This window comes from Neopelma chrysocephalum, unplaced genomic scaffold (genome assembly GCF_003984885.1).
Source record: "Neopelma chrysocephalum unplaced genomic scaffold, ASM398488v2 Primary Assembly neopelma1_26, whole genome shotgun sequence".
Classification (NCBI taxonomy): Eukaryota; Metazoa; Chordata; class Aves; order Passeriformes; family Pipridae; genus Neopelma; species Neopelma chrysocephalum.
In genome coordinates, this window is record NW_020897695.1 from 29,985,312 (window position 1) to 30,011,364 (window position 26,053).

Sequence of the window (26,053 nt, forward strand, 5' to 3'; positions counted from 1 at the left end):
TTACTTAAACCTTGTCAGTCAGCCAATGCACACCCTATGTCCTGATTTGGATATCTGTGCTGCTTTTAATCACAACTCCCATCTGAGCTCTGAGCAGGTAAAACTGAAAGGAGCAAGGCATTAGATGTGACACTCATAAAAAAACCCTCCCAAATTAACCTGTTTTAGGGTAGCAGTTTGCATAGCAGCTGCCCTACTGGCAGATGATGTCTGAAATGTTGCTGGGTTCTGCTTGTGAAAAATGTCATCTAAAAGAAAAGTGATTTCTTCATGTTGGAGGGGAAAGGAGCAAAAAATCTAACCCAAAAGTCAAGTGTCAGTGTAACTTCAAATCTGAATGCTTAATTCAGTCCATTCAAAAATTTCACTCTTTAAGCTGGGCTTGTGTGCAAGAGGGACTGGGAATCCTGCAGTTCTGTGTTCCAAACTTAAGGGTGTGATTCACAGCAGCTGAGCAGCAGAAGGTATTATTGTGACACATGACATCAAACCCTGAAGAACTTTTCCTGCTGTAGGAAATGCACCGCACCCACAGATAAGAAGTAGACACTTCAGAGTGCAGGGTGTGCAGAAAAGCAGAGGGGGGAAAAAACTACAGATGCTAACCTATAATTTTCTCTTTATGATGAAGTCTGTTTACTTTGTAGTTCATGCAATTATTGCTGGTGTTTTGCCTTCAGTACTTAGATATATAGGCATTTCTTCTGGGGTGTATAGAAGCTCACAGCTGAGTTTTTAGTTATTTTCAGCCAATTATACTGCATCAGACTAACTTAAGAAAAAGGCAGAAACCTTGTCCAACTTTAATTCAGTCTCCTTATACCTATACATTACAGCTTTGCTTGAATTACCATCATATACTCTTTTCCTCTCGGAATAAGTACAAATTTAAAATCAAACTATTTAACTTTGGGTGTTACATATAATTTTATATTTAGAGGAGGAGGGAGTAATCACCAGAAAAAATGTAGCTGTTCAAACATGTGGAATCACGTTGATCCCTGCAGTGTTCATCAATAGTTTTACAACAATATTAGGCAAACTAGAGTCATGTCACATATATTGCCACTTGAGTTAGCAGAGCGTTTCCCAGCAGAAGCAGACTGATATCCTTGGCAGTGACCAATCCTAGACGGTACTCAAGAAACACCTAGGGCTCAGAGCTGTTTTTCAGGGTGCAGAACAGTAATGAAAATGTGGAATTCTTTGTAAAACTTCATGATTAGAAAAGGATTCTCCTTCAGTGGTTAGAATTGTAACCTAGTATGAAATAGCTTGAGCTTCTATCACTACTCTTTTCAATAGTTCCCCTTAAGTTTCAGTTCCTATATTTTCTTCCTGCTGCTGCTACCTTTGCTACTCTGCCTCCATCACACAAGTACTTTTTAGGCCACAGATGAAGCTCAGCAAGAAAAATCTTCCTGCTCTTAGCCCCTGTACTCAGCAACACAGCACTTGAACAGCAAAGGGACAATTATCTCAAGGAGGAGAGTAGTGAGAGAGTGAGGATGAGGAAAATCAAGTCATTTATGCAGGCGTAGGGAAAATGGCAGGGCAATAGGTTCAGAAGTAGAGCAGGGCAGCAGCCAGTAGCAGGGTAGCAAAAATAGCATCTGGTTTGGTATTTACTCCTTGCTGGCACAAAAAAGCAAAACGAAGCTTCACTAAAGTAGCCTCCAACACTCAAGAGATAGAACTGCAAACAAAGGTCAATCATCTTTCCCCCAGATAATTGATGAGGCCATCTTGTATCTGGGGGGGCTGTTCTTTTAAACTATGAAAACTAGATTAGTACATTAAAATGCAGACCAATTCTGGAAACATCAGCTGCAAACATCCCATGATATTTTTATCCCATTTCCTACTAGGTATCTCTATGCATGAAAGTTATAATGCGATTGCACAAATGTGCAAAACTGCTTACAGCAAAATTAATTTCCCTTAAACATCACAAAATTCGTGAGAAATATTATTAATGTTTCCCAAGAGATTTAATTATCTGGAAATGTTAAGATGTGCTCATTCCAAGCATTCCACTTCTTCAGTATCAAATCCTAAACTGTGGTCCCAGGATTTACATGTAGGACAATCACTTACTGATGTCCTGTGGACAGCTGGCTATACCTCTGCTTCCATCTTCTCTTCTGTATTTGTCCTTACTTTTGTGCTTACACAGGATCTCCACAGCAAAGAGGAGCTGAAGGTGATGTCTCACTGTGCAAGAGCTCAGGCTATAAGGACTTGAGATGATCAATACTGATGGTTCTTTTCATTGCCGTCACCTGAAGATGTGAGCTGGACTGTTACAAGCTCTTCTGTCAAAATGATTTCTCTTCCAGCTCTACCTCGAACCCAGGTACTTCACAGTTTCACAGACGCACATCTTCTTGCTAAGCTAATTTTGTGAACTATTATGAGCCATGCTAGAATTGCTACCCAGCCCAAATCCCTGAATTTCTTAACCCAGATTGATTGATTTCCTTTTTGAGTCACAAATAAAAAAAATACAACTTCAGAATGTCATACAATGCCAGACAAGGCACAAGCTAAGTCCTCCCCATTTGCTCTTTTCTTCAGTAGCAGTGACATAAAGCACAAAACTGAGAGGGTCCAATTAATTTTTTGGACACTCTCAACTGAAGCCTTTATATCTCCAGGCCTGGGGGAATGGCTGAGCATTGGAGATGATACATACCGAAATGCAGCATCACTAGGAACTTTTAGTTGAGTTACTAGTCAGAATACAAATAAAGGCATAGTTAAGGCTGGCATAGTTAATTACTAACATTGCTGTGTCATTCTTGCAACAGCTTGAAATACTTACAAAATGACTAAGCCAGTCTGCATTAACTAAAATTACTCATTAGTTTATGACAGAAGTGGGTAAAAAAGTAATAGCATGACCACTGAAAGGATCTCTCATATCTCACAAACAAAATTCCATTAGCAGCAAGTAAAAACACCAAGTTAGTCTATAACTAACAGTTTCATTATAATTCTATATAAAGAACTAGGATTAGCTTGTGAGGGGAAAAAAAAGAAATTTTCACTACTCTGTTTCAGTTTTCAACTAATAAAAAACAAATATCCTGAAAAGTAATTGCTATCCAGACGTGTAATATAAAACGAGGTTTTGTAACAAGCTTTCTAAAACCAGAGCCTAACTAAGAAAAATGAGTCTTTATCCACTTCACTTACTGTACATGCAAATTATCCATTTCCTTATGGAAAAAAAGTATTTGGATATGTAAGAGACACAGTTTCACAACAAAAATAGATACTAATGGGTGACATAACCAATGCTGAAAACAAAACAGGAAGGGGTTTTGCGCAGTGAGTATACATATATTTTCTGAAGTTACAAGTATGATGCCCCTGATGTCATTAATAGTTCTATTCAATGGGATCTGTTTTAAAGGGGGATTACACCATCAAAAGTCATCTGTGGTACCTTCATAAACCAAAGGTTTTAAAGAAGGAATCCTTATTCAATATGTGTATTTATATAATCACACAATGCTAGAAATCAGATGTCAATGCAAAAAATACAGAGCTATGTAATATTTTGCATGCAGACAAGATTTACTCAGTATTAGCTACAAGAAAATCAGCATCACATTTTTCCCTGTTTAAATAACCCTATTGTTCTATAATTCTGACTTAGTATGCAAGTCACTCACTGACAAACTAGGTTTGAGATCTGCATTATTTCCTTTAGCTAAAACATAAAACTTTATTACAAGGTGTTTTCTACTGGAGTAAAATAAGTCAAAAATTATTTTGAAAGAACAGTAGGTACAAATCCAAAGAGCTTTTTATTTTACAGTGAAAAAGGGAGTGGGATGGCACACTGCCTACTGAACATGTATAATGATTACGATCTCAAAATGTGTGTGGTAGGTGACTTACACTCATCCTGCTCTATGAACAAGGCAAAATGCAATATTCATTAAACTTTATTGGCACAGCACATCATCTCCAAACAAAACATAATGGCTTCCATAAAACTCTGTATTTCTTCTCTATTCATATTTTTTCATGTATTGTTTATACTGCGAACTAGCTTTTGGTATTTGCTCCATACAGAACTGTGCTAGAGGATTAAAAAAATAGAGTCTCACCAGAAAACAGTGAGAAAACAGCCTTCTACCCCAGTGGGTAGGTTTCAGGTGCTTAGAAATCTCAGCTTAAAGATCAGCGCAGGTGGTTTTGACAGTACGTTGCTGGAGTTCCAGTGCAACTTGTCTTCTTGGGACCTGGAAGCATTAAGAGAAAGTGTATTTGCCCCTGTAGCAAAACTTGCTGATGACAGAGCTCTATTGGCAATGTCACCAGGAGCGGGCACATAGCCACCAGCAACCAAACAGCTCTGTAATTGCTCCACACAAATTTTTTGCTTTTGCAAACTCCTGCCTGTTCACTAAGTGTGCAAAGAACCAGCCTGCAAAAAGAAAAAGAGCCAAGTTGCTATGAGTCTGCCATAACAAAAAGATGTTGATGAACTGCCACTGAACATCAGACATCTATCCCAGGGGCAGCCAGCACAGCACCCTCAGACCAGGACATGTCCTTAGCCACCTCTCTGCACTCAAAACGCAGGGAAGAGGAAGGTTACTGTCACAGTCCCCCTTGACCTCCTCCTGTGACATGAGACCTGCCAGCCATCAATTCACAAAGTGATCGTCAATGATGTGACGGCACTGCTTCTAGTGACACAGCAGCAGAGGTTGCAGGACACCTCTCAGGCTCAGAGGACCTGTGTAAGCAGGTCCAGTTCCCCAGATAGACAGCACATGTAGCTTCCCCCCAATGTCATGAACTGATGACAAAAAAGTAAAATAAAACCAAACAGGTTGCTTTGCTCTTGTGTTCATGTGTTACACGTACAGAAGTGGAGTCACTCAGTTCTTATGACCATCAGGTAACAGGTGAGACTTTCTAGCTGCAAAAATAGTAACTTATAAAGTAGCATTGAGGGAAACATATTAAATACATGTGAAAGAGGAGACACTAAAGTCGTCCACTTCTCCTGCTTTCTCTTAAACTCGGCATACATTTTTAACAAAATTGTATAAAGATTGCATGATTGCATAGGGAAAACTTAAGGCTCAGTTCAATTAATTTATTTTCTATTAACTGTACTCACAGTTAACCTCAGAGCATGTCACAGACTTTCAGTTATGCATGGATATTTTTTTCCTATTGACTGTGTGCTCAAAAACGACACATTCTGTTGACTTTTAACCAAGTGTTTTGGTAATGTACCTAGAAGTGCAGTGATTTCAGACATCAGAATCGCCATCAATTTAAAAACTGAGAGGGCAGAACCATCCTGGCAGCCAACACAGGAAGCTCCCTCTGTAACAGAGGAGGTCACTCACCTGTCCTTGTCACGAGACAAAAATGTGCACACTATTTTCATGTCTCTAATTCTGCTTTTTCTGTCCTGCCTCAAGCTCTTAACTGCTTTTTTTTCAGAAATATTAAGAGAGAGCTTTATTCCTTCCAACCCAAGCCAGTCTCCTAGATGATGGCTCTATCTACAGGTTTAAAAGAGAGCTAAAATTTGGAGGGGAGGGTGACAAGAGGGGGTTGCCTAATAACACATTTCAGCCCAAACCTGATGGGCAGGTCAGAGATGAGACAGAGCTGAGGGTCCTAATTTTATGGCTATAAAAACCAGCAATAGGACTTTCATAGGCATCTGGCAGGCAGGACCAAGGTGAGGAGCTAAAGCATATCTTTGATTCATACCTTTTCCTTAGTATTTAGGTATGACACACTTACCCTTTGATTAATTTAGGATGAGAAATAGTTTCCAAGTTGAGAGAGGTTATTCCAATGGATTGGCTGTGTAGGGAGATAATGGAACTGAAACATGCCCATATAGGAAAACCAGGAACTTGTCCCTCTCTCCCAGCATCCCTCTCCTTACTCAACTTCTAGGGCGGGTCCCCATGCCATTCCCCTCCCCTTTATAGTCTCGTCTCCCTAGCCTAGTTTACATTTCATCCATTTATGGTGAGGCCAGATGCGACAGTTTTGTCTAGATCCACTTTTCTCCCTATGGAATTTAATAGGGTGGTTAGATAATCTCAACTAATAGTTTTTAGGGATTTCAGCCTCTGCCACATTAAGGCTGTTTGAGTGATCCCACTTTCTCCCTGCTGGACACCTTTGCAATGGCAGCATCCAACAAGGACACAATACCACCCCCCAGATGAGAAGTAGCAATGTCTTAAAACACGCGCAACTGTTTGCTGGCAGTCCTCTTATATCACAGCTGTAGTAACAAAATCCATGATTGCTTCACTATCCCTTGTTAGGATAGCGATAAAAATTTTCTTCCTCCTCTGCTCAGAGTAGAGAAGACAACAATTAAAATAATCTCCTTGAAAGGACACCTTTAACATGTTCTACCCAGCAAGCAGTAGTTAAATTCAACAATCCGAAAATTAGTGTAGTGGGAACTCAAAGACAAGCACATTGCTTGCTTGCTGCAAGTGACGTAAGGATTTATTCAGTTGCACGGGAATAATTAGGGAGGTTTTAACTTCATGGGTTTTATTTTTGTGTCTGATTAGAGACACATTTTGTTACATTCAGGTGCCAGGTAACAATTAAAAATATGTGCTTTTCACCTAGTAATTTTTTTAAGTTTCGTATAAAACTAGGTATATCCATTTGGGCAGAGAGAATCTCCAGGAAAAGAAACATGAGTTTTACGAGACTGAACAGGGGCAGAAGGGCAAGAGACATACCCAAACCTTTGCTTTTCCAAACACTGATAACATCCAACCAAATATTATTTTCTGCCTCAGTACTATCTGCAGTCATTGAAGAAATTACAAGCAAACTCATCTTTTCATTAAGCATGACTTCATCTCTGAAAATCCATTGGCTCCATTTAACTACCCAACATTTCTCAGGAAAAAATTTAAACAGATCTGGGTATATCATCCCAACTTTTGATTTTATACATACATATGTATTTTCTAGGATATGAGAAAACATAGTCAGGGGAAAAATGCATCAATAAATTTGTTCCCACAGAGAATCACTTTGCATTACACGATATAAATAAAGCTTTTAAGTGTGAACTCTGAATTTGTAGTTTCCATGAGTTCTATCTTTTTTACTAGTTCTATCTATCTTACCAGGGTGTATAATTCAAGTTGAAGAAAATGGGTTCAGCGAACTCTGACTATGAGTAAATATTTAAATTTCTCCTTACATTATCCTTCGGATAACTGCCTATATGATTGCAAATTACAAATCTAGGGAAAAAACAATATCCCAGATCAGAGGAAATGGAAATTCTGCATTGTAGAAGAAGAGAAAGAGGAGAAACAACTGGCCTACTTGCATGGAAGAAGTCCTGACACGTCTCTCACTTACTATATGACCAAAGTTAGGTCAGCTCCCACCTTCGGAAGGCAGATGGGAAGAAACTTCTTCAAGACTGGAGGATCTTGAGGTCTGCCAAGGAAGTATGAGAGAACATGAAAATTAAGTAGGAACTTAACATGAAGTTTAAGGAAGGTTTGGTGGATGAAAGGCTGGGCATGAACCAGCAAAGTGCACTTTCAGTCCAGAAAACCAACTGTTTTCTAGGCTACATAACAAGAAGCGTGGCCAGCAGTTCGAAGGAGGTGATTCTGTCCCCTGTCCTCTACTCTCATGAGACCCCACCTAAAGTACTGCGTCCAGCTCTAGGGCCTCAAACACAAGAAGGCCATGGACCTGCTGAAGCAAGTCCAGAGGAGGGACACAAAGATGCTCAGAGGGCTGGAGCACCCCTTCTATGAAGACAGGCTGAGAGAGTTGGGGTTGTTCAACCTGGAAAAGAGAAGCCTCCTAGGAGACCTTATAGCAGCTTCCAGTACCTGAGAGGGACCTACAAAAGAGCTGGAGAGGGACTTTTTACAAAGTCATGTAGTGACAGGAGAAGGACTAATGGCTTTAAACTGAAAGAGCATCCATTAAGATTAGATATTAGGAATAAGTTTTTTTACGATGAGGGTGGTAAATCTCTGGAACATGTTGCCTAGCATAGTGCCCCATCCCTGCAAACATTCAAGGTCAGGTTGGACATGGCTCTGAGCAATCTGATCCAGTTGAAGATGTCCCTGCTCATTACAGGGGAGTTGTACTAGATGACCTTTAAATATCCCTTCCAACCCAAAATATTCCATGATTCTAACAGGGGCCAAAGGCAGGGAAACCATTTGACTCTCCTGAATATGAAACTGACAGCATGAAGAGACTGAGCATAACAATCTCCTGTCTCTGTGTTTTTGGTTCATGCATAGAGTACATGTGTTATGTGGGGAAAAAAGGAAGTGAAAAGGAGGAAAAATCATATACACCACACAATATTTTTAACATTGTATGAAAAACATTTTAAAAAAAAGAGAAAAGCTGTATCAATTTTGCTAATTGATTTCTTTCTTTCTAAGACCAGCTCTTAAAAAAACCTTTTAGCTTTGTATATATTCATAGTTTTTTAAACATAAAAAAAATGACAAACAGGACTTCCCAGTAGCCTTGCAGAGAGTAAACTCAGTGTCAGAATCCAGGCATGTAGCATCCCCAGCATCCCTGTTGGTGATCACAAACATCTCACCAGTCTTTGGGTACCCCAGGAAGCAAGTTGCCACAGGCCTCAGCTGTGAAAGCAGCACAAAACGCCTCTCTGGGCTGGAAAAATTGGAACAGACAGGTTGCTTCCTACTGAGCAAACCTCAGAGAAATTATCCACCACTACTGGGTAAGAACCAAGAAGCTCCATCTGAGATCCTTTTGAAATATGGTGATCATCGCACTGTGCCACAAAAACAGGTTTTACAATAATGGTTTCTCATCTTTGGCTTAAAAAAAATCGTCAGGTCATGATGTGATATATCACTCTCAAACTTTGTGCATGGAAAAAGAATTTGGATAGCAGGAAAACATAACTTATTCCCACTACGAATTTATTCCTGATAATACTGGGTTAAGGATTTGAAGAGTTTCTGGCAGTTCTGTTTAATCATTTATTTAAGAATAGTGTCTTATCTCCCCCCAAACAAAATGATAGGAAATAGGAATCAAGACTGTTCAAAAACTAAAATAACAACTTCCTTTGTCCTTATTGATATAATTTGTGGTTTTGTGACCTGAGTGGGTACATGTTGACTGTGGGAAATCTTTTTCCAGTGAATCACTATTTTAATGCAATATTTTACACAAAGCCAACAGTTGATCTTTTGTGTAATTTCTTTTGTTGTCAATGGGCTTAGGAAGGAGAGGAGGTGACTGAAAAACATTTAGGAAGAATAGATAAAATTAATGTTTTACAGGAAATCAGATTAATGTTCTGTTGTAGTTAATTTCCACTAAACATAGTAGAGTATGACGGGAATGGAGATAGTGACAGTGAAGGAAAAATTCCAATAATCTGCTTTCATTCTTTGACTGTCTTTCCAGGAAACAGAGAAGTTACTTCGGCCTCCTTCAACTGGCAACAAGTGCACAATAAATCTTTTGTCATTTAGGGATAACCCAAATGTGCAACACTCCATGTACCATGATGTTTTGAGTTTGGATACTACTACGGGTCAAGAGGCCCATTCATCACTCTGTTTAGACCACACAAAGTCTGTTACTGGCACTGCATCAAGGTTAAAGATTCTCTCACATTAAAGTGTCCCTAAACTGATAATCAAGATCTCTGCTGTCTCTATACCATCAACTGCCAAACAATTTTATTTTTTCTATAGAAAAAAAAAAAAAAAAAGTGATGAATTTAAAATAATGAAGGCTTTGATTCTTGCACAAGTGTTTTCAGGCATGTTGCTGAAAAAAGTAAATGAGAAAATTACTTTCCTTATTCAGAAGGTATTGTAAACCACCCTTTTCCTCAGGAATGAAGATTTACTAATTTGACAGATTTTATGCTCCAAACTTGTATGTCAAGAAATGGTTGAGGGCCAAAACTCTTAAAGCCTGGTTTCTAAGGATTTGCATGCCTTAACACTACTAAAACAATAATCCTAGATTCTGATAAAGCTTCCAAACTGCCCCTGGACCAGGGGTAGAACAGGTTACGGCTTGCACTGACCCACACGCACACTGATTAGTAAGCCTCATCTGTGATGATGGTTTTCTGACTGGATGCTACCAGAAAATATACAACAGGAGAGCACTGCCTGCTATTTTACATCAATGGCTCAAAAAGTTTTCAAGTGTACCAGCAGACAAACAGTGTAATCCACATGAACTCAATTTCCCTAAGAAGTTGGGTTAAGCAGAAGACTTAACTCAAACCTTTAAAGATTAGACTGATCATTTCACAAAATCATAGCAAAAATCAGTGCACTTTACTGGGTACTCTTCAGATGTGTGACTAAGTACGACTTTTCTGTTTCTTCATACACAGAAAGAAGTAAAGAGGAAAAGCTTTCATTTAACATTCTGGTTTTGACCACTGGAAGCCAGCTTCAGGACTTCTGCAATAGGCTTTCCTGCTCCTTAACAGGAAAAAAACCCAGAAAACAAAACAAAACAAAACAAACAAACAAAAATACCTGCAGCATGGGTAAAAGATTCAGATTTTTTTTTCTAGGCAGTGCCACAAACTTCCTCTGACCTTGGAAAAGTACATAACTTTATAATCTGTAACACCACAAAAAAACCCATAACCTTACTTGTATACAAAGTATACAACACATGCCCCAGCTGTCTTGTATACTTTGTTACAGACCATAAAGTGTCTTGTATTTTCAAGCTAGATAGATTCAAGGACAAAGCAGCAAAACAGCAATGTTCAACAGGGAAATCTGATGCGAAGTAAAAGATGAAAAGTCACCCACTATAAAAAAAGTTTTCTAGTGAACATCACTCATGTGATGAACTATATTTGTTTGGAAGACCATACAAATGATCATTCAAACAATACGAAGTGTCTACATGTGCCATGCTTCTATCAATCTTGCCTTAACTAAGGTAGAACAGACAAATGTCATATACACTTTAACTGCTTAAATACTAGATGCTAATACAAAATGAATACAAAGTGCCAGCAGAGGAGTCATGGGATCACAGGGGGCCATGGATACCTTTCTGATTCTATCCCTGTGGTCTTCCTTTCACCTTTCCACTATCTTCCCTTTGACCCTTCAATGGATGTCATTTCTGTCTTGTTATTTCAGCCACACAGAGACTTTGGCAGACAGTTCCTAATACCTCCTGCCTGGTCATCCCTGCACTACCTGTCTGAAACCTGTCTAAATCTACTCTAAAAGTCAAAAATCTCTTTACATTTTCTTCAGAATAGTTAGTTCCCTCAGTCAGCAAAATCCCAAATATACTATAGTGAATATGGCTCTAGCTTATGATTTTTTGTATCTGTAGAAGTATATAACATGCTCCAGTGTGTTTCATCTTGGTTTTGCCTTACAGGCTTTCTTGTGAAATGTGTTGAACCAACAGTTTTTCTTTTAGCATATACATCTGGGTGCCTTTCAACTCAGCACATTCTATGATACTATGATCCGAGTTCCTGTTTTACTGGAAATGTAATGTGCATGACCATGGTATTTTTATGCTTGTCAATTAATGTGTGCATAGGATTATCAGAAGGCAACTCCTTCAGGTAACACCTATTTAACAATTCCTAACTGCTAACATTTCTACCATTAAAAGTAATGATAACAGGCTGTGCTTTGCAAGACTATGAGCTAAATTAATTAAGTAGCCTGGTATCATTACTTTTTATCTTATAGATTTTCTCTACCCTACTTCAGACTGCAGTCCCCCTGCAAGGCATAACCCAAGCACGCAGGAAGCTACACTGTCAAAAAGAGCTCATAGCCTGAACTGCAATCAGAGGGAATCAGAGGAAGAGTTATGAAACAACAAGGAAAAGTGTGACTGGAAGAAGATACAAGATACCTTTGTACACAACGACTTTAGTCAGAATATTTGATATTTCCTCTACAGCATCCATTCCGCCTCATCAAGAAAATAAATAACTGCAATTCTTGACCAATATTAATTAGTCATCACGGTTGGCTAGCCACAGGTGCAAGTCACAGAGGAAGTAAAGAAGCTGAAAGAAGAGATGTTTCCCTTGTGTTGATTTTATGAATAATAAGACAAGGTGCTTTTTTCCAGACAGGGACACATAAAAGTTCATAACAACACAAGCAAGGCTGACATCATTGAGAGAAGACAAGGCAGTAGCAGTGAGTTGTGGAGGACCTGAAGGGTCCTCCCTACTGAAGGGCTGTGGCAGAGAGGGCTTTCAGCATGAGCTACAGACCAGCACAGGATCTGAACAGACAGCTGGACAGCCACAGCCACCATCACAGGATGGTTAATGGTAACACCTAATGCCTGAAAACACTAACAACAAACCCACACATTTCCTTTCACTGTTTCCAGACTTGGTCATCTTGTCACTTAAAAAAAAAAATCCCCAAAAGAACAACAAATTTTTTCAAGCAGATTATATGCATTGGGACAGAATGCTTTTCCAGATTCAAGAGTCACATGAAACACTCCTGCTTCAGTTGATCTCAAACATTTTATCACAAAGGTGATAGTTCCTGCATGGTATTAATTGAATTATAACTACTGGAAGAATTTCCAATCCCCCTTTTCGCCTTTTCTTAGTTCAGCCACCAACCCCTTCCTCACTTGTCCTCTCCCCCTCAAAAAACCTTACTGTTTCAGAGAGGTCTGTGAAGAACCTGTTTTAGTAGTCAGTAAGGTGCTCAAATTGCTTCATCATGACACAGATATTGCCAGCACCTCAATGTGGAGCTGTTTCTGGTGGAGTTTCAATTTTGCCATGCGTTTTCTCTCCACAATGGGAGCCACCTTAATAAAAGAAGCTATTTTGCTGACTCTCACAACTGAGAGGAGCTTTCGCTGGCATTTGTAATTGGAGCTTCAGTAACTGATTGTCCTGAAAAACGATATGAAGAAACTATTCTAGGAGGAATTAGCTCTTGGTTAGGAGCTAGAAACAATGTGAACTGTTTAAATGCCATGAAATCAAGGAGTGCTCCACAGACCAGTCTGGAAGAACAGTTCTGTATGGATCAGCTTCCTGAAACACAGACACAGAAGGATGCAGAGACCAGGTTCTAGAAAGCTTCTGTCTGTTACTGGGGTTGGTAGTGTCCGGGCAGACAGGTTAGTGATCCCCTGACTCAGCTCCCTTGCAAAGTCACACAGAACTTCATCTTTCATCAGACACAAAGTTCCAAGCCCTACTGTTGAAGATGATCAAGTAACCCAGTCCTTAGCCAGACACATTTCTCCTTTTCAAAGTCCATTTGAGCTGTTTAATCATCATGAATGCTGTCTTTATGCAGCCTGTCTCCAGTTCAGATTCTCAATACTACCTGGCAGAGTAATTGAAATTCAGTGTGTGCAGAATGGTACTCTGCTCCACCAAAGTTCAGATCTCCTCTTAAGCACTGCCTTGCCATGTTTTTGGAACTCCTCTTGAACATTGTCTTGCCCTATTTTTAGACTTTAAGCAAAGCTTTTTGCCTTTGAGAAATGTCATAGGCTCCAGAGGCTCTCCTCCATTTCCACCTCCACCTCCAAGTGAGAACAACTTATCTGTTTTGCCAGCCAGCCCCAACTGAACAAGCTCTCCTCTTTTTTATTTTTTTTTCCAGTCCCTTCCCACCATATTGACACCCACTACAAGAACATCACAATGGTCCATTTGTGCTCCCTGCAGCTATTCGGCCTTTTCTGGGCTTTGTTACATTTATAGACTTCTACTCAGGACAACTGCCCCATATTGGGTAAAATTACAGTAAAACCAGCAACAGTTGACACCAGGGTCTAGCCTGAAAGTCAAAAGGTTCACACAGCAAGTTATCAACATTTGGAGCATTAGACAACCTTTAGTCAAGTACTTATACTATGTACTGAGATCATACAATTGCATTATTTGTCTTAATATCATGCACAATACAAACCTGATGGTATCTTATAAGATTTTCAACTTCTGCAAAGGCAAAATCACTAATCCATGCTAGGACTGTGTGGGAATTTCCAATAGGCTTTCCAATGGGAAAAAAAAACAGTGATAAAGAGCTCTCTGCTCTTGTAACCTGTCTCCTTCAAAACATCGCTGAGCAAAGTGCTAAATGAACATGTTGAGGTCACCTGAAAACCAGCTCTGACCAGTTATTCAGTGGCTCTTCAAGAACAAAATAAATATTGAACACTTCAAAACACTGGTCGTATTTATTATTTACCTCAACTTAAAAGGGGAATGGTCAACATAGGAGAACACTTGGTCAAAGATACCACAGTAAAAAAAAAAAACAAAACATTAAAGAGAGGGTGCTAACTAAGGGTTGTTGTGCTAACTGGATAGTGTCTGGCACCAGTAGACTGAAGAAAAACACACTACTGTGTAAAAGGTGAATAATGCCTGAAAAAAAAAACGAAATTAGCACCAGCTATCACAGGGTTTAACACATTATAACTTTAGACTAACCAAACAGTTTCATGAGGATCTTTGTTGCCTGAAATCAGATAGATGCTGATGGAGAAGGAAGTTCATAATGTTCCCAACTGCCCACTTGTAGGATAAATGCTTTTGAGACCCAGAGCACCAAACAGTGCACCAAACTAGTTTACCTCTTTTGTTCAGTTGCTTTGCCAGACTGACTGTGGCTTGCTCTCTAAGCCTCATTCACTCCTCTACCTTTCTTTTATTTTGCTCTATATTACAATGTGCAGTATAATGTTGTTAAACAATTACATTTGTGAATGTTAGAAAAAAGCATCCTTTTGAAATCATTCAGTGGGAACCAGCAGAGGAGTGGCACACAAGGACCAAAGATAATTCCCTCTACCCACTCTGTAACTGAGGCTCTTTAGAAGTGTATACCAGGCTAGAATTTCCCTTTTGTTGCAAATACATGCCACTCTCAATTTTAAAGATCTGTTTCAGTAGAACTACTGCCTCTGCATTCTTTTAAACTATTGTGAAGAAATATGAACACAGAAAGATCTATTTTTATATCAATATTCTACAGGCACATAAAAGGGAATCTAGCTTTGCCCTCATGATTTATACGGTCAATAGAAAGCTTTAACTAATTTCCAGTAATATTATTCAGTTGAATTTGGTTTATTGTATAGCAAACATATGCGAGCTATAAATCTCAAGAAACAAAAGAGATCTATTTAGCTGTAGGCGCTTTTATATCACCAGTGGGCTTATGTATGTTTTCAACATTTTGTCTGTTCAATGCTAATGCCAATGGATTAGGCAGATTAGATATGCCTACCAGTGCAGCTCTCTGATAAATTACAGGCTTTCTATCCACAGCAGGTCCTCAATAATTCCAATTTCTGTGGAAATGAAAGTGTGTCTTTGGAACAAAAGAAAGCACTCAGTCATCGAGCCATTCACAGAAAGTCTTGTTAGTATACATCCATATGTCAAAGCATGCCTGCAGTTCTGTAAGTCACCCTGGGAACAACAGGACTAATGAAGCCTGGTTTCCTACAGAGTTATATCCTACATTTAGCACCCACAGTGTAATACAGACCCTGAGCCCTCCAGTGCAACACAGCTGTATTCCCTATGCTCCCTCATAGCAATCATTAATCACGCAATACCTGAACTTCTCCATCACATACACACAACTCTCTCCAAGTGTCCTCCCACAGCATTTTTCCACCATCTCCTCACCACACCTTACCCCCTTGCTAGGGTCATCACGTTCATCCTTCCTCTTCTACCCAGCTCTTACCAGCCTAGTGATACATCTGCACTGATGGGTGACCAGAAGCAGCTGAACATAAATTAGACCTGAGCTCTGTCACCTACAGTCAGGCTGGAACCTCTACAGATTGGGCAGTGAGTCCAACATCCTTAGAAGGAAGATGGACGGACAAAGGAATACACAGGGTGGTTGCACACGCTGTGTTTTCTTCAAAAGCTAAAAATCTACTCTCTTCCAAAGACTACTGAGATGCTGCTTGGTGCTACTTTTCAGGAAATACATTAGCATGACAGGCTTACCAGAAAATTCACCTTTCAAAAATGTCCCGAGATAATTATTTTCATTGCACAAGTTCTGCTTTTGGAAGTTTATTTGCACAGCTAATTCAAAAGAGAGAAAATAGCCAGTAAGTGTGTTACTGAATTTTATACATTTTATTGAATCCTTTAAGAAGCCACCTAAAAATATCAGTGCTGCTTCCTCAAACTGAGGTCCTCAGCCCTATCTTCCACCTACAGAAAGGCCTTGGTATGACAGAACACAGTGCACTATGCAATTCTTCAAAAAAAATGGACTTGTGGTAAGCTTTTCAGTTTCCTCTAGCTGTGAGACATCACAGCGATATCAGCAAGAGATTTAACAAGGTTCTGGCCGCTGTTATGAGAGAGATCTCAATAGCAGTCAAACAGTTTTTGTGTTTGTATTTTTATCTGTGTCATGGAGCCTAAAGCAAAATTTGCTCTGTGGAGGAAACATGAAATATAAAAAAGTATGAACTCTTGGCAAAGCCAACACGGATAGTTGTGGGCAGGCCTACAGGATCTAGCCTGTCTTTCTGTATCTTTGGACAGGATTTCCCATGAAAATTAAATAAAAAGCAGGAGCAGAAAAATAGGGACACAGTCATGGATATGCTGTGTGTGCTTGTATGCTTTGCATTGGAATAAAGGTTATTTTTACCACCACCCACATAAAATTTCCCACTGCCAGCTGAACTACTCAGCTGAAAACTGGGAGCCATCAAATTTACATAATGGGTAGAGAGAAATATATCTACATACCTATCACAGAAAAGTATTTATCTGTGATTACAGTGGCCACCACCCACTTTCAGAGATTATGAATAAGCTGCATTTCTACGGCAAGCTATTAGCACTAACTACTGTTGCTTATAAGGCTTATTAGGTATCTGTGGATTTCATAAACTTCATCAGAACCACAACCTTCTTCAGCACTTCCACCCGTACTGGTACACAAAGTAATGGGAATTGGTTTTGGCCTGTTATCACCAGTTTCTACTGGCAGAAGTCAGGGCTTGAACACGATGCTTGCCCTGTGCTTTCTTCCCTCCCTTTACTTTCATCCCCTCTCTACAATCCAGGAAGACATTACCTTTTCCTCTAGAAAAAGCCATGCCTTTGAAGGACAAAGAAAACCTCCATTGCAAAGAAAACCTCCATTCTTTGAGGGACTTGGAGGGAAACATAGTTAATAAAGATGAGGAGAAGGCTGAGGTACTTAACACCTACTTTGCCTCAGTTTTTACCAGTAGGACAGGTGGCCCTCAAGGCAACTGGCCTCTGGAGCTGGTAGACAGAGATAGGAAACCAAATAGTCCCCTTGTATTCCAGGAGGAAATAGTTAGTGACTTACTGAGTCATCTGGATCCTCACAAGTCTATGGGACCAGACGGGATCCATCCTAGGGTAATGAGGGAGCTGGCAGAAGAGCTTGCCAAGCCGCTCTCCACCATCTTCCAACAATCCTGGCTCACTGGGGAGGTCCCTTACGACTGGAAGTTGGCAAATATCACCCCAATCCATAAAAAAGGCTGCAAGGCTGACCCGGGTAACTACAGGCCTGTCAGCCTGACCTCGGTGCCTGGCAGAGTTATGGAGCAGATTATCCTGTGTGAAATCACACAGCAGCTACAGGATGGACAAGGGATCAGACCCAGCCAACACGGGTTTAGGAGGGGCAGATCCTGTTTGACCAACCTGATCTCCTTTTACGATCAGGTGACCCACCTGGTGGACGAGGGAAAGGCTGTGGATGTGGTCTATCTGGACTTCAGCAAAGCCTTTGACACTGTCTCCCATAGCATACTCCTGGAAAAGCTGGCAGCCCACGGCTTGGACAGGGGCACTCTCTGCTGGGTCAGGAACTGGCTCGAGGGCCGGGCCCAGAGAGTGCTGGTGAACGGAGCTGCATCCAGTTGGAAGCCGGTCACCAGTGGTGTCCCCCAGGGGTCAGTGCTGGGCCCAGTCCTTTTTAACATCTTTATCGATGATTTAGATGAGGGGATTGAGTCCATCATCAGCAAATTTGCAGATGACACCAAGTTGGGAGGGAGTGTCGACCTGCTGGAAGGCAGGAGGGCTCTGCAGAGGGATCTGGATAGACTGGAGAGATGGGCAAACTCCAATGAAATGAAGTTCAACAAGGCCAAGTGCCGGGTCCTGCACTTTGGCCACAACAACCCCCTGCAGCGCTACAGGCTGGGGACAGAGTGGCTGGAGAGCAGCCAGGCAGAAAGGGACTTGGGGGTGCTGATCGACAGGAGGCTGAACATGAGCCAGCAGTGTGCTCAGGTAGCCAAGAAGGCCAATGGCATCCTGGCCTGCATCAGGAACAGTGTGGCCAGCAGGAGCAGGGAAGTGATCCTTCCCCTGTACTCTGCATTGGTGAGGCCACACCTTGAGTATTGTGTTCAGCTCTGGGCCCCTCAGTTCAGGAAGGACATTGAGGTGCTGGAGCGGGTCCAGAAAAGAGCAACGAGGCTGGTGAAGGGACTTGAGCACAAGTCCTATGAGGAGAGGCTGAGGGAGCTGGGGTTGTTTAGTCTGGAGAAGAGAAGGCTTAGAGGCGACCTCATCACTCTCTTCAACTACCTGAAGGGAGGTTATAGCCAGGCGGGGGTTGGTCTCTTCTCCCGGGCAACCAACAATAGGACAAGGGGACATGGGCTCAAGCTCTGCCAGGGGAGGTTTAGGTTAGATGTTAGGAAAAAATTCTTTACAGAGAGGGTTATCAGACATTGGAACGGCCTACCCAGAGAGGTGGTGGATTCACCATCCCTGGAGGTTTTTAAAAAGAGATTGGACGTGGCCCTTAGTGCCATGATATAGTAATTGGAGTTGGATCAGGGGTTGGACTTGATGATCTTGGAGGTCTCTTCCAACCCTACCTATTCTATGATTCTATGATTCTATGATTCTATGACAATATTAAATAACTTGTTCTAAATTAAAAGAGGCATTAAGGCAAACAGTACTACATACAGTAGAGGATTCCCCACATTTGTTAAGATTTCCAGCTGAATTTTTTTCATCAGAAGGAGAGTTCTGAATGTGTTCTTAATTTTTGATTAGTTGTTGATGATTAAGCTTGGCATAATTATTTCTTTATTTTCCAAATGTCAAAATTATACATTTAATTCTTTCTTCAAAATGTTTTTACCAGAAATATTGTCAAATGTTCCTTGTCTACAACAAGTTTTTGGTTTAGAATTTATGTAATACAGAACAAAAATATTCTCTTTCAAAGAGTCCTGTATCAATCTTAATGATAAGTAACAATAGTAGTTTATAATATATCCTCAGACAAGTTAGCATTTTAGAATTATTTGATTCTTATAGACATAAACCTTTGTCTACTAATAATATGAAAATCATTCATTTTTTTTAAATTTTTCTGACTCTATTTAGCACAATTTAACTTCCTCCTAAAATATTGCAATTCTTGGTAATGTTTTGAATCTTGCCCTGAAACCTAGAATAGCAAAAGCTAAAAATATTAAAATACACTATATCAAGAAAGAATTATATATATATATATATATATATATATATATATTCATTCACACCAGCAAAAACTGAGTAGAGTTAAGAAATGAGCTCAAGCTTTCCAGAATCACAGTATTTGTATTCTATTTTGTATTCAAACAAAACCTTGTCAAATAGAACTAACCATGACACAGAAGGCTGAAATAATTTTTAAATGTATTATCTTCTTTTCACTGAGCATTCAGTCTGTTCATCTTAGTGCCAGCATAGGCTCTCCTTAAATCCTAGACTGCACTCATGGGATAAACTGCTGATTATATCAAAGGAACCTTCTCCTTGCCAGAGTATTTGATACCTGGCTGGTATTTTCCCTAGGCAAGTGTGTTTTGCAAGCTCTATAAACTATGTTGCAGCCTATGCTATTTTGGTTGTGTGATAGTTAGAAGCAGTAGCTGAGACAGATCCAAGCCTATCATTTTCTAATTTAAGTCACCACATGCATTGTGCTTCATCAGTGAGGAAAAATAGAAATATAGCAGCCGGACGTGTCTAAGGCTGAACAGTCTCTTGGCCATAAAGTGTTCAGAACACATTTTAATGAACTCTAATGTCCATAGCTCTAATTCTCTTCAGCAAACTGAACTACACATACAGACTCCATACAGGCAGTGCATTTATCCTCAAAGAAAACTGAAATTACTCTGATTTTGGTACCTGTTAGGTGTAACATGGGCAGCGCTTAGGGAAAGAGAGCCATGCTATCCTCCATGGAATCACTTCATGGCACCTCAGCAAGATAGGCAAAACTAAATCTTACTTCACTGAAGATGAGAAGAAACTAAGTACTTTTGTCCTCATTCCTGTGCCAGCAATATTTCGAAATAGCGGCAGAGCAGGGATAGAGCAGCAGAGCAGGGATTTGGTAGGGCAGGGGTGATAGTAGGGGGGTTATAGTACGTGGCAAAGTTATGCAGTGGAGAAAGGGTGAGGACCTGAAAGAGGTCTGGAGGGATCCCCAAATGTCCCTAGGGAGTGGCTACCAGCAAGGAGTTACAGGGTTCTGAGTAGGGTAGGAGCAGTTTAGGATGCAGTTTAGGAGCAGTCAGGGATGACTGGTGCCTGTAACAGGTTTTCTTCTCCTCCTTTCCCCATAAGGCCCCCTTCCTCCTCCCACTCTGATCTCAGTAGAGTGGATGCCTCAGCCTATTGCTTTTCAACACTGTACCTTCTTTCCTCATCTTCTTCCCTGGCAGGAAAAGCACACTGATTCCACTCCCATCACTCTCAGACACCATTCTCCATGCACTCCTTTTCTCCCATTTCCCTTGAGAGCTTTTGGCATGTAAGAACAATAATGTGAGCTTGATGGGACTTGGAGGAGACAGAATTATAAAATGGACCACAATGTTCTTTCCTTGCTCTCTTTGCAGGCTGTTCTGGTCAGTTAACACTTCACTCACCATCAGTCAGAATTCTGCCTGACCAGTTTAATTCTTCCTTGTAAATTCATAGTCTCCTTTTGTATAATGGATATCTTGAGTCACCAAGTCTCAGGAGTCCAAAAGAAAAGCCAAATGAAAATATGTATCTCTGATCTTGAAATGGTTCAAATAGATCTCCTGCTCTTGTGCCCACTACACCATTGCATTTGTTTGCTTCCAAAAATTCCACTTGGAGGCAGAATGTTTTGTACAGAACAACAACACCAAGGGCTAAAAATAAGTTGCATGTACCTGTGACTGGAAACAGTACATGAGAGCCAGGAAAATCCAAGAAAATGGGGAATGTTTGACAGCTAAAGAAAGTCTCTCAAGTAATATTACTCCGCAGCTGCCAACATTATTTAATACAGAAAAGTCTCCACTGGTTTCTAGGACATTGGTCCTACAAATCATCTGCCTCTCAGCTTATATTTCGAGACTCATTTGCTGCTTTGATGATTGACTTGCCATGAGGAAAAAAAAGGCCCTTCACTTTTCTAAACAAGCAACCTACTCATTCTCCACCAAATCTTCTTGAAACTAGTGTGTACATTTGTTTGTATGTAAAAACTTTACATTGAAAGCAGAGTTGTATTAATTTTGGTTCATAATTTCCCGCTTCCCTCCGACAACATAAAATTATGCTGCCAAGAGTGATGTAAATTGGGTACCACAATAACTAATTCAATTTTTTATGCCTCTCCCTTCCTCTAACATCAATTATCTTCTGCAAAACACTAGGATAAATTCTGCACAAGAATGACTTTACAAGGAAAAATCAAGAGGATGTACAAAAAGAATATATCTGATTACAAAGTCTGTGTAAACCAAGACTTTGTAAACCAAACCAAATGAGATCACTGTTCCCCCATAGCTTATAGCTTTGTTTTTTTTTCCCATGAACATAGAGCAGGCTTTACAGCTCCACACTCCCTGAAATAGCATAGGTTAACACTGGAATAAACACACTGGGTCCAAGTTTCAGCCAGTGTAAGATGGCAAAGCCTTTTCAGGCTGCACTAGAAATTCAGACCAGCTAAGAATCATTCTTGACATCCACAAAATGTATAATGTTTGACCGTTTTCTGAAAAGCAAATATAAAGTGACTGAAAAACGCTTCCAAACAAGCATAGCTACATTTTACATTCACATCTGCATACAGTGATCATGTACAGTACACTGCAATGTAGATTTGGGTTTCATAATACAAGAGCTACTACAAATTAACTACCAAGTAAGGAAATAAATTTAAAGGTAGGCACACAAGCAGAAGGAAACATAAACCATGCACATAAGATAACATAAGTTGCCTTAAAACTACTTGGAATGGGAACATGAAAAACATCTTGACTGCTAATCAGAAAAATGTGTAAAAATTTAAACAAGTTATATGACTACATATAAAGCCCACACTTATCAAAAACTCAAACACTTGCTACGTAGCAACAGGCTATACTCCTCTTCTTTTAAAGACATTGATTTGTTTTTTCTTGAGAAGGAAAGCCTTACACTATTCTGATGAAAACAGTGGGTTTGATTTTTTTAATTCAAGATAACAGAATGCCTCAGATAAATCCTCAGTTATAAACATGACATTGTATTCTTTTGCATTAGTCTAAAGAGCCCTCTAGTGTTCACCAAGCACAGCCATATCACGTTATTTCAAATGAATAAAGAACTTAATTGCAAATCCCTGCCTATTAGTTCTACCAAATACCTCCAGCTAAGGGAAAGAAAGTAAATTTTAGGCACTGGGTGATACATCTGGATGAAGAAAATAATTTAAACTCTGTAGTTCAAATTGTTATCTGAACAATATTTTTATATTACTTTCTGTATAATTTTAAAGGACTCATGGGTTTAAACAGCATTTCAGTCAGCCATTAATAATATTCATTGGTACATATTTATTTACATATAGAAAAAGAGTCTTCAGTTCTCAAAATTATCTGGCTCTCTCATTCAGTCACCACTTGTGGAAGTCAGTGACAAATGGGTCATGTTGCAATTATGTCCAAAGAGGTATTTTTTCTGTAGAGGTAAAGTTCGTGAGGGACCACTCCATTCCAGTTTAAGCAATGAATTGCAAAAACCTTCAGACCACGTTGTGGAGAAAAGGCAATATTATCTTAAGGTTTCTTATTCATTCACACGTCCCACTCCCTCACCTGGGTCAATAAAATTGCCTGTGGAGATAAGTTGTGAACCACACCACGACACACCTCAGTGCTACCACAGGCTGTAGAAAAACACATAGAGAAAACGCCTCCAAGTTCCCTATCCACCATCTGAGAAAGGATTTTAACCCATTCCTCCACTGAAAAGAGATGCAAGACAGAGATGTGTGCAATCCATAAAATAGCACAAATATACTTACATTTTGCCTGGAGGGAGCCTGCTGATAGATACACAGTATGTGTACCTGAAGAGTGACATATATTTTGAACACAAAGAAAGAACAATCTCAGATATTCAGGGATTTGAATTAGACAGCCTTTAAAGGTCCCTTCTAACCCAAACTATTACATGATTTTATATACACCTCATCAAGGCAGTGCCTTTACCCGGTTATAACAATTGGCAACATCTACCATTGTTGCGCTTCCATACCAAAGACATACTTCCTCAAGTATGGTGTTACTGGTCATTCAGACACTCTAAAATGGATCAAACCTCCCACATGAGCTATTTTCCCTAATCTGAGTCTCTCTCTGGCAGGTATTCTGGGCTGTTACTGAACATCTGGAACCCCTTGCTCTCACCTGCTGCCACAGACACTGTCCATAGGGCCAGTGAAATCAGGGAGTTTTCCTGCTGAATATTAACCACCTGGATCAGATCAGGCCCATAGCAGGGCTATTATGTGGCCACTCAAGGGACAGTGCTGACTCAAAGCAGAATCCAGAACTCGTGGATAAGGAGAAAGGGCATAATCATTTAATTTGATGGCACACTGTCCGACAGGCTCCACCCTCAGCATCCTGGCATCTGTCCTGTCCTTGCTGTGCACCAGTCATAGGTAATATAAAAGCCCCTGCCACCGTTTCACTTGCAGGTCTTTATCTCTCTGGACAAACAGAAATATCTCAAAACAAATGAAAGGCTCTCTGAGTACGATCTCCAGCAGTAGCTCGGCAGACTTGTACTGTATACATCTCACCATGAGGGCACTAAGTGGAGGAGGTAAACCAGTTTTTCAGAAGTATTCAGCCTTCACGGTTTTTAGAGTGAACTGATGGGTCCAGGGAAACACCTTATTTAAATGCACAGGTAAGAATGAACTGCGTCATCAGAAAATTTTGACCTTAAACTTCTAGCTTTCGGAACAAATCGGGCCCCTTAAGATCTACACTTTCCTCTCTAGAAAGTAAGTCTTGCATCTTGGGATGGAAAGTTGCACTGGGGTCTGGTCTGAGCTAAAGAAAGACACAGTGCCTATATAAGTGTGAAACCCCACAACCCTACAGACACATAGACTCCATGATGTAAATGTAAGAAAACTGCCTCTTCATAGCCTTTGCACAGATTAACAATCTTTCCTGTAAATTAAAAAGAATTAGATAATGCAGGGTGAGTAAACCTTCCTATAGATAAAGCAGTCTAATTTGATCCACTCTGTAATGTCCAATACCTTGAGTTCATGTTTCTGAAAGTGTTTAGCAGTACAGTACTTGTTATTGAATCTTCCAACTCCCACCAGTAACAGTGGATTTACCAGTAAAGGGTGAATCCCAGCTACTACAGAATGAATCAGTTCCCCTTTTTTAAGGGGAACTGATTCCTATCCAAGGAGCTGCAATAGCAGAATGAAGTTAGTACAAAATTGAAATTTATTTCCTATTCTTATTCTAATGTCAGCAAGCTACTGTTAGTTACATCTTAGAAACACTATTTTCTTGACTGTAGTCATGACCCAGATGTGAAAGAAAAATATAGTCTCTGCACTTAAAATAAGAAACTACTTGTACATTTACAAATCCCAGCATCATGCAAAATTTCATACCCAGACTCCTCATGTACCTTTCAAAAAATCAAACCAAATCAAACCAAAAAAAAAGAAAAAAGAAAGGAAAAAGAAAACAAAAAACCTACAAAGCCCCCCAAACTTCCTCTCTAGTTTATCTGAAGTTTATCTATCTTGTATTTACAGAAGCACAAACAGAGCCCTTGGCCTTAGCAAAGGTAAATGATTGGATATAACACCGCCATTATCAGAGACTTTCTCAGGAGATTATGAGTTTACTTCAGCTCTTACAATTCTCTTAGACTGCACTGTGCATCCAGAATTTTCCAGGACATGGTACCTCTAACCTCCTATGACAGGAGTAGGGAATACATATGTCTAGAGGATAATGCAATGGCAAAGACAAAACTACAATGTTCTTTAAGCTGTAAAAGCACAACTTGTGTGGACAGAGTGGTCACACTGGTACTTCAACACCACTTTAACTAGCTTTGATGCAGCTCTTAGAAGTGAATTTAAAAAAGATCCTCAACTTGGAGGATACTTATTCTCAGCAAGAGAGGTAATTCTTCATCTACACCAAAGCATTTTCTTTAGGGAGATAATGCAATAAATACCAAAGTATTTTGATATTTTATTCTTAATACTTTCATAATTTATAGTAGATTTTTATACCCACTTCAAGGTTGCAACTGAAAAAGGGCCAGAAATGTAATGTTGTAGTGAAATCAAGACTAATATATTAAGTACTTGTACAAAAATATTAGATTTCTGTAACTTCTTTATTTTTAGAAAGTCTGTGTAAAAGTTTTGAGAATCAAGTGTGATGGCTTAGACAAGACTGATATTCATCCTCAAGATGTGCCAGACTATTTCAGAGTCTCTTTAGATTTGCTGTAGACTAATGATATATTAAGTACAATCAGAAATATTGGTAAAATAATGGGATTAGGAGGCATAACACCAGCCTTTGTCTGAGATCTATTAAGCAAGTTAGACATATGAAAAGCCATTTAGTGACTGCTTGTTCACTCTTCCATTAGGAAGACTACAGAATATGTAGTCTAACC

The 26,053-nt window shown here is 39.8% G+C and overlaps 1 protein-coding gene across 4 annotated transcripts in view; it reads right to left on the reverse strand.

Moving 5' to 3' along the window:
* Positions 1-26,053, reverse strand: part of RNF144B (ring finger protein 144B) — a 92,037-nt gene that overhangs the window by 45,810 nt on the left and 20,174 nt on the right. Inside the window, exon 2 of one of the 4 annotated variants that reach the window (XM_027676052.1) lies at positions 4,122-4,256. The exons of the other annotated variants lie outside the window; for them this stretch is intronic. The gene's annotated coding sequence lies outside the window, so the exon portion shown is untranslated. The remainder of the gene's footprint in view (positions 1-4,121; positions 4,257-26,053) is intronic. 4 annotated transcript variants of the gene reach the window in all.